The sequence below is a fragment of the Strix uralensis genome, chromosome 34, assembly GCF_047716275.1.
Source record: "Strix uralensis isolate ZFMK-TIS-50842 chromosome 34, bStrUra1, whole genome shotgun sequence".
Taxonomy (NCBI): Eukaryota; Metazoa; Chordata; class Aves; order Strigiformes; family Strigidae; genus Strix; species Strix uralensis.
The window spans coordinates 643,267-651,191 of record NC_134005.1 but is presented as its reverse complement, the minus strand read 5'-3'; positions in this window follow the sequence as shown (position 1 = coordinate 651,191).

Below are 7,925 nucleotides of genomic sequence, written 5' to 3'. Positions count from 1 at the left end.
CTCTGTGCCTGGGAAGCAGAAGTGTTCACATTGCTTCGCAGAATCGCTTTTGTGCAGAAAACAGTAACACTTGTTCAGAACAAAAGAAAGCACAGAGCCCCAGATTTTATGCTGTCCTGGAGAGCTTGCAGAGCACTGGGGAAAGGCAGGCAGAGAATTCCCTGCTAGCACCTTCTCTGTGCCTGGGAAGCAAAAGTGTTCACATTGCTTCGCAGAATCGCTTTTGTGCAGAAAACAGTAACACTTGTTCAGAACAAAAGAAAGCACAGAGCCCCAGATTTTATGCTGTCCTGGAGAGCTTGCAGAGCACTGGGGAAAGGCAGGCAGAGAATTCCCTGCTAGCACCTTCTCTGTGCCTGGGAAGCAGAAGTGTTCACATTGCTTCGCAGAATCGCTTTTGTGCAGAAAACAGTAACACTTGTTCAGAACGAAAGAAAGCACAGAGCCCCAGATTTTATGCTGTCCTGGAGAGCTTGCAGAGCACTGGGGAAAGGCAGGCAGAGAATTCCCTGCTAGCACCTCCTCTGTGCCTGGGAAGCAGAAGTGTTCACATTGCTTCGCAGAATCGCTTTTGTGCAGAAAACAGTAACACTTGTTCAGAACGAAAGAAAGCACAGAGCCCCAGATTTTATGCTGTCCTGGAGAGCTTGCAGAGCACTGGGGAAAGGCAGGCAGAGAATTCCCTGCTAGCACCTCCTCTGTGCCTGGGAAGCAGAAGTGTTCACATTGCTTCGCAGAATCGCTTTTGTGCAGAAAACAGTAACACTTGTTCAGAACGAAAGAAAGCACAGAGCCCCAGATTTGCTGTTGTCCTGGAGAGCTTGCAGAGCACTGGGGAAAGGCAGGCAGAGAATTCCCTGCTAGCACCTTCTCTGTGCCTGTTCACATTGCTTCGCAGAATCGCTTTTGTGCAGAAAACAGTAACACTTGTTCAGAACAAAAGAAAGCAAAGAGTCCCAGATTTTATGCTGTACTGGAGAGCTTGCAGAGCACTGGGGAAAGGCAGGCAGAGAATTCCCTGCTAGCACCTTCTCTGTGCCTGGGAAGCAAAAGTGTTCACATTGCTTCGCAGAATCGCTTTTGTGCAGAAAACAGTAACACTTGTTCAGAACGAAAGAAAGCACAGAGCCCCAGATTTTATGTTGTCCTCTAGAGCTTGCAGAGCACTGGGGAAAGGCAGGCAGAGAATTCCCTGCTAGCACCTTCTCTGTGCCTGGGAAGCAGAAGTGTTCACATTGCTTCGCAGAATCGCTTTTGTGCAGAAAACAGTAACACTTGTTCAGAATAAAAGAAAGCACAGAGCCCCAGATTTTATGCTGTCCTGGAGAGCTTGCAGAGCACTGGGGAAAGGCAGGCAGAGAATTCCCTGCTAGCACCTTCTCTGTGCCTGGGAAGCAGAAGTGTTCACATTGCTTCGCAGAATCGCTTTTGTGCAGAAAACAGTAACTCTTGTTAGGAACGAAAGAAAACACCGAGCCCCAGATTTTATGTTGTCCTGGAGAGCTTGCAGAGCACTGGGGAAAGGCAGGCAGAGAATTCCCTGCTAGCACCTTCTCTGTGCCTGGGAAGCAAAAGTGTTCACATTGCTTCGCAGAATCGCTTTTGTGCAGAAAACAGTAACACTTGTTCAGAACGAAAGAAAGCACAGAGCCCCAGATTTTATGCTGTCCTGGAGAGCTTGCAGAGCACTGGGGAAAGGCAGGCAGAGAATTCCCTGCTAGCACCTTCTCTGTGCCTGTTCACATTGCTTCGCAGAATCGCTTTTGTGCAGAAAACAGTAACACTTGTTCAGAACAAAAGAAAGCACAGAGTCCCAGATTTTATGCTGTCCTGGAGAGCTTGCAGAGCACTGGGGAAAGGCAGGCAGAGAATTCACTGCTAGCACCTTCTCTGTGCCTGGGAAGCAAAAGTGTTCACATTGCTTCGCAGAATCGCTTTTGTGCAGAAAACACTAACACTTGTTCAGAACGAAAGAAAGCACAGAGCCCCAGATTTTATGCTGTCCTGGAGAGCTTGCAGAGCACTGGGGAAAGGCAGGCAGAGAATTCCCTGCTAGCACCTTCTCTGTGCCTGGGAAGCAGAAGTGTTCACATTGCTTCGCAGAATCGCTTTTGTGCAGAAAACAGTAACTCTTGTTAGGAACGAAAGAAAACACAGAGCCCCAGATTTTATGTTGTCCTGGAGAGCTTGCAGAGCACTGGGGAAAGGCAGGCAGAGAATTCCCTGCTAGCACCTTCTCTGTGCCTGGGAAGCAAAAGTGTTCACATTGCTTCGCAGAATCACTTTTGTGCAGAAAACACTAACACTTGTTCAGAACGAAAGAAAGCACAGAGCCCCAGATTTTATGCTGTCCTGGAGAGCTTGCAGAGCACTGGGGAAAGGCAGGCAGAGAATTCCCTGCTAGCACCTTCTCTGTGCCTGGGAAGCAGAAGTGTTCACATTGCTTCGCAGAATCGCTTTTGTGCAGAAAACAGTAACACTTGTTCAGAACGAAAGAAAGCACAGAGCCCCAGATTTTATGCTGTCCTGGAGAGCTTGCAGAGCACTGGGGAAAGGCAGGCAGAGAATTCCCTGCTAGCACCTTCTCTGTGCCTGGGAAGCAGAAGTGTTCACATTGCTTCGCAGAATCGCTTTTGTGCAGAAAACACTAACACTTGTTCAGAACAAAAAAAAGCAAAGAGTCCCAGATTTTATGCTGTACTGGAGAGCTTGCAGAGCACTGGGGAAAGGCAGGCAGAGAATTCCCTGCTAGCACCTTCTCTGTGCCTGGGAAGCAGAAGTGTTCACATTGCTTCGCAGAATCGCTTTTGTGCAGAAAACAGTAACACTTGTTCAGAACAAAAGAAAGCACAGAGCCCCAGATTTTATGCTGTCCTGGAGAGCTTGCAGAGCACTGGGGAAAGGCAGGCAGAGAATTCCCTGCGCCTGGGAAGCAAAAGTGTTCACATTGCTTCGCAGAATCGCTTTTGTGCAGAAAACAGTAACACTTGTTCAGAACAAAAGAAAGCACAGAGCCCCAGATTTTATGCTGTCCTGGAGAGCTTGCAGAGCACTGGGGAAAGGCAGGCAGAGAATTCCCTGCTAGCACCTTCTCTGTGCCTGGGAAGCAGAAGTGTTCACATTGCTTCGCAGAATCGCTTTTGTGCAGAAAACAGTAACACTTGTTCAGAACAAAAGAAAGCACAGAGCCCCAGATTTTATGTTGTCCTCTAGAGCTTGCAGAGCACTGGGGAAAGGCAGGCAGAGAATTCCCTGCTAGCACCTTCTCTGTGCCTGGGAAGCAAAAGTGTTCACATTGCTTTGCAGAATCGCTTTTGTGCAGAAAACAGTAACACTTGTTCAGAACAAAAGAAAGCACAGAGCCCCAGATTTTATGCTGTCCTGGAGAGCTTGCAGAGCACTGGGGAAAGGCAGGCAGAGAATTCCCTGCTAGCACCTTCTCTGTGCCTGTTCACATTGCTTCGCAGAATCGCTTTTGTGCAGAAAACAGTAACACTTGTTCAGAACAAAAGAAAGCAAAGAGTCCCAGATTTTATGCTGTACTGGAGAGCTTGCAGAGCACTGGGGAAAGGCAGGCAGAGAATTCCCTGCTAGCACCTTCTCTGTGCCTGGGAAGCAAAAGTGTTCACATTGCTTCGCAGAATCGCTTTTGTGCAGAAAACAGTAACACTTGTTCAGAACGAAAGAAAGCACAGAGCCCCAGATTTTATGTTGTCCTCTAGAGCTTGCAGAGCACTGGGGAAAGGCAGGCAGAGAATTCCCTGCTAGCACCTTCTCTGTGCCTGGGAAGCAGAAGTGTTCACATTGCTTCGCAGAATCGCTTTTGTGCAGAAAACAGTAACACTTGTTCAGAATAAAAGAAAGCACAGAGCCCCAGATTTTATGCTGTCCTGGAGAGCTTGCAGAGCACTGGGGAAAGGCAGGCAGAGAATTCCCTGCTAGCACCTTCTCTGTGCCTGGGAAGCAGAAGTGTTCACATTGCTTCGCAGAATCGCTTTTGTGCAGAAAACAGTAACTCTTGTTAGGAACGAAAGAAAACACCGAGCCCCAGATTTTATGTTGTCCTGGAGAGCTTGCAGAGCACTGGGGAAAGGCAGGCAGAGAATTCCCTGCTAGCACCTTCTCTGTGCCTGGGAAGCAAAAGTGTTCACATTGCTTCGCAGAATCGCTTTTGTGCAGAAAACAGTAACACTTGTTCAGAACGAAAGAAAGCACAGAGCCCCAGATTTTATGCTGTCCTGGAGAGCTTGCAGAGCACTGGGGAAAGGCAGGCAGAGAATTCCCTGCTAGCACCTTCTCTGTGCCTGTTCACATTGCTTCGCAGAATCGCTTTTGTGCAGAAAACAGTAACACTTGTTCAGAACAAAAGAAAGCACAGAGTCCCAGATTTTATGCTGTCCTGGAGAGCTTGCAGAGCACTGGGGAAAGGCAGGCAGAGAATTCCCTGCTAGCACCTTCTCTGTGCCTGTTCACATTGCTTCGCAGAATCGCTTTTGTGCAGAAAACACTAACACTTGTTCAGAACAAAAGAAAGCAAAGAGTCCCAGATTTTATGCTGTACTGGAGAGCTTGCAGAGCACTGTGGAAAGGCAGGCAGAGAATTCCCTGCTAGCACCTTCTCTGTGCCTGGGAAGCAAAAGTGTTCACATTGCTTCGCAGAATCGCTTTTGTGCAGAAAACAGTAACACTTGTTCAGAACGAAAGAAAGCACAGAGCCCCAGATTTTATGTTGTCCTCTAGAGCTTGCAGAGCACTGGGGAAAGGCAGGCAGAGAATTCCCTGCTAGCACCTTCTCTGTGCCTGGGAAGCAGAAGTGTTCACATTGCTTCGCAGAATCGCTTTTGTGCAGAAAATAGTAACACTTGTTCAGAACAAAAGAAAGCACAGAGCCCCAGATTTTATGCTGTCCTGGAGAGCTTGCAGAGCACTGGGGAAAGGCAGGCAGAGAATTCCCTGCTAGCACCTTCTCTGTGCCTGGGAAGCAGAAGTGTTCACATTGCTTCGCAGAATCGCTTTTGTGCAGAAAACAGTAACACCTGTTCAGAACAAAAGAAAGCACAGAGCCCCAGATTTTATGCTGTCCTGGAGAGCTTGCAGAGCACTGGGGAAAGGCAGGCAGAGAATTCCCTGCTAGCACCTTCTCTGTGCCTGGGAAGCAGAAGTGTTCACATTGCTTCGCAGAATCGCTTTTGTGCAGAAAACACTAACACTTGTTCAGAACGAAAGAAAGCACAGAGCCCCAGATTTTATGCTGTCCTGGAGAGCTTGCAGAGCACTGGGGAAAGGCAGGCAGAGAATTCCCTGCTAGCACCTTCTCTGTGCCTGGGAAGCAGAAGTGTTCACATTGCTTCGCAGAATCGCTTTTGTGCAGAAAACACTAACACTTGTTCAGAACAAAAGAAAACACAGAGCCCCAGATTTTATGCTGTCCTGGAGAGCTTGCAGAGCACTGGGGAAAGGCAGGCAGAGAATTCCCTGCTAGCACCTTCTCTGTGCCTGTTCACATTGCTTCGCAGAATCGCTTTTGTGCAGAAAACAGTAACACTTGTTCAGAACAAAAGAAAGCACAGAGTCCCAGATTTTATGCTGTCCTGGAGAGCTTGCAGAGCACTGGGGAAAGGCAGGCAGAGAATTCCCTGCTAGCACCTTCTCTGTGCCTGGGAAGCAGAAGTGTTCACATTGCTTCGCAGAATCGCTTTTGTGCAGAAAACAGTAACACTTGTTCAGAACGAAAGAAAGCACAGAGCCCCAGATTTTATGTTGTCCTCTAGAGCTTGCAGAGCACTGGGGAAAGGCAGGCAGAGAATTCCCTGCTAGCACCTTCTCTGTGCCTGGGAAGCAGAAGTGTTCACATTGCTTCGCAGAATCGCTTTTGTGCAGAAAACACTAACACTTGTTCAGAACAAAAGAAAACACAGAGCCCCAGATTTTATGCTGTCCTGGAGAGCTTGCAGAGCACTGGGGAAAGGCAGGCAGAGAATTCCCTGCTAGCACCTTCTCTGTGCCTGTTCACATTGCTTCGCAGAATCGCTTTTGTGCAGAAAACAGTAACACTTGTTCAGAACAAAAGAAAGCACAGAGTCCCAGATTTTATGCTGTCCTGGAGAGCTTGCAGAGCACTGGGGAAAGGCAGGCAGAGAATTCCCTGCTAGCACCTTCTCTGTGCCTGGGAAGCAGAAGTGTTCACATTGCTTCGCAGAATCGCTTTTGTGCAGAAAACAGTAACACTTGTTCAGAACGAAAGAAAGCACAGAGCCCCAGATTTTATGCTGTCCTGGAGAGCTTGCAGAGCACTGGGGAAAGGCAGGCAGAGAATTCCCTGCTAGCACCTTCTCTGTGCCTGGGAAGCAGAAGTGTTCACATTGCTTCGCAGAATCGCTTTTGTGCAGAAAACAGTAACACTTGTTCAGAACGAAAGAAAGCACAGAGCCCCAGATTTTATGTTGTCCTCTAGAGCTTGCAGAGCACTGGGGAAAGGCAGGCAGAGAATTCCCTGCTAGCACCTTCTCTGTGCCTGGGAAGCAGAAGTGTTCACATTGCTTCGCAGAATCGCTTTTGTGCAGAAAACAGTAACACTTGTTCAGAACGAAAGAAAGCACAGAGCCCCAGATTTTATGCTGTCCTGGAGAGCTTGCAGAGCACTGGGGAAAGGCAGGCAGAGAATTCCCTGCTAGCACCTCCTCTGTGCCTGGGAAGCAGAAGTGTTCACATTGCTTCGCAGAATCGCTTTTGTGCAGAAAACAGTAACACTTGTTCAGAACGAAAGAAAGCACAGAGCCCCAGATTTTATGCTGTCCTGGAGAGCTTGCAGAGCACTGGGGAAAGGCAGGCAGAGAATTCCCTGCTAGCACCTCCTCTGTGCCTGGGAAGCAGAAGTGTTCACATTGCTTCGCAGAATCGCTTTTGTGCAGAAAACAGTAACACTTGTTCAGAACGAAAGAAAGCACAGAGCCCCAGATTTGCTGTTGTCCTGGAGAGCTTGCAGAGCACTGGGGAAAGGCAGGCAGAGAATTCCCTGCTAGCACCTTCTCTGTGCCTGTTCACATTGCTTCGCAGAATCGCTTTTGTGCAGAAAACAGTAACACTTGTTCAGAACAAAAGAAAGCAAAGAGTCCCAGATTTTATGCTGTACTGGAGAGCTTGCAGAGCACTGGGGAAAGGCAGGCAGAGAATTCCCTGCTAGCACCTTCTCTGTGCCTGGGAAGCAAAAGTGTTCACATTGCTTCGCAGAATCGCTTTTGTGCAGAAAACAGTAACACTTGTTCAGAACGAAAGAAAGCACAGAGCCCCAGATTTTATGTTGTCCTCTAGAGCTTGCAGAGCACTGGGGAAAGGCAGGCAGAGAATTCCCTGCTAGCACCTTCTCTGTGCCTGGGAAGCAGAAGTGTTCACATTGCTTCGCAGAATCGCTTTTGTGCAGAAAACAGTAACACTTGTTCAGAATAAAAGAAAGCACAGAGCCCCAGATTTTATGCTGTCCTGGAGAGCTTGCAGAGCACTGGGGAAAGGCAGGCAGAGAATTCCCTGCTAGCACCTTCTCTGTGCCTGGGAAGCAGAAGTGTTCACATTGCTTCGCAGAATCGCTTTTGTGCAGAAAACAGTAACTCTTGTTAGGAACGAAAGAAAACACCGAGCCCCAGATTTTATGTTGTCCTGGAGAGCTTGCAGAGCACTGGGGAAAGGCAGGCAGAGAATTCCCTGCTAGCACCTTCTCTGTGCCTGGGAAGCAGAAGTGTTCACATTGCTTCGCAGAATCGCTTTTGTGCAGAAAACAGTAACTCTTGTTAGGAACGAAAGAAAACACCGAGCCCCAGATTTTATGTTGTCCTGGAGAGCTTGCAGAGCACTGGGGAAAGGCAGGCAGAGAATTCCCTGCTAGCACCTTCTCTGTGCCTGGGAAGCAAAAGTGTTCACATTGCTTCGCA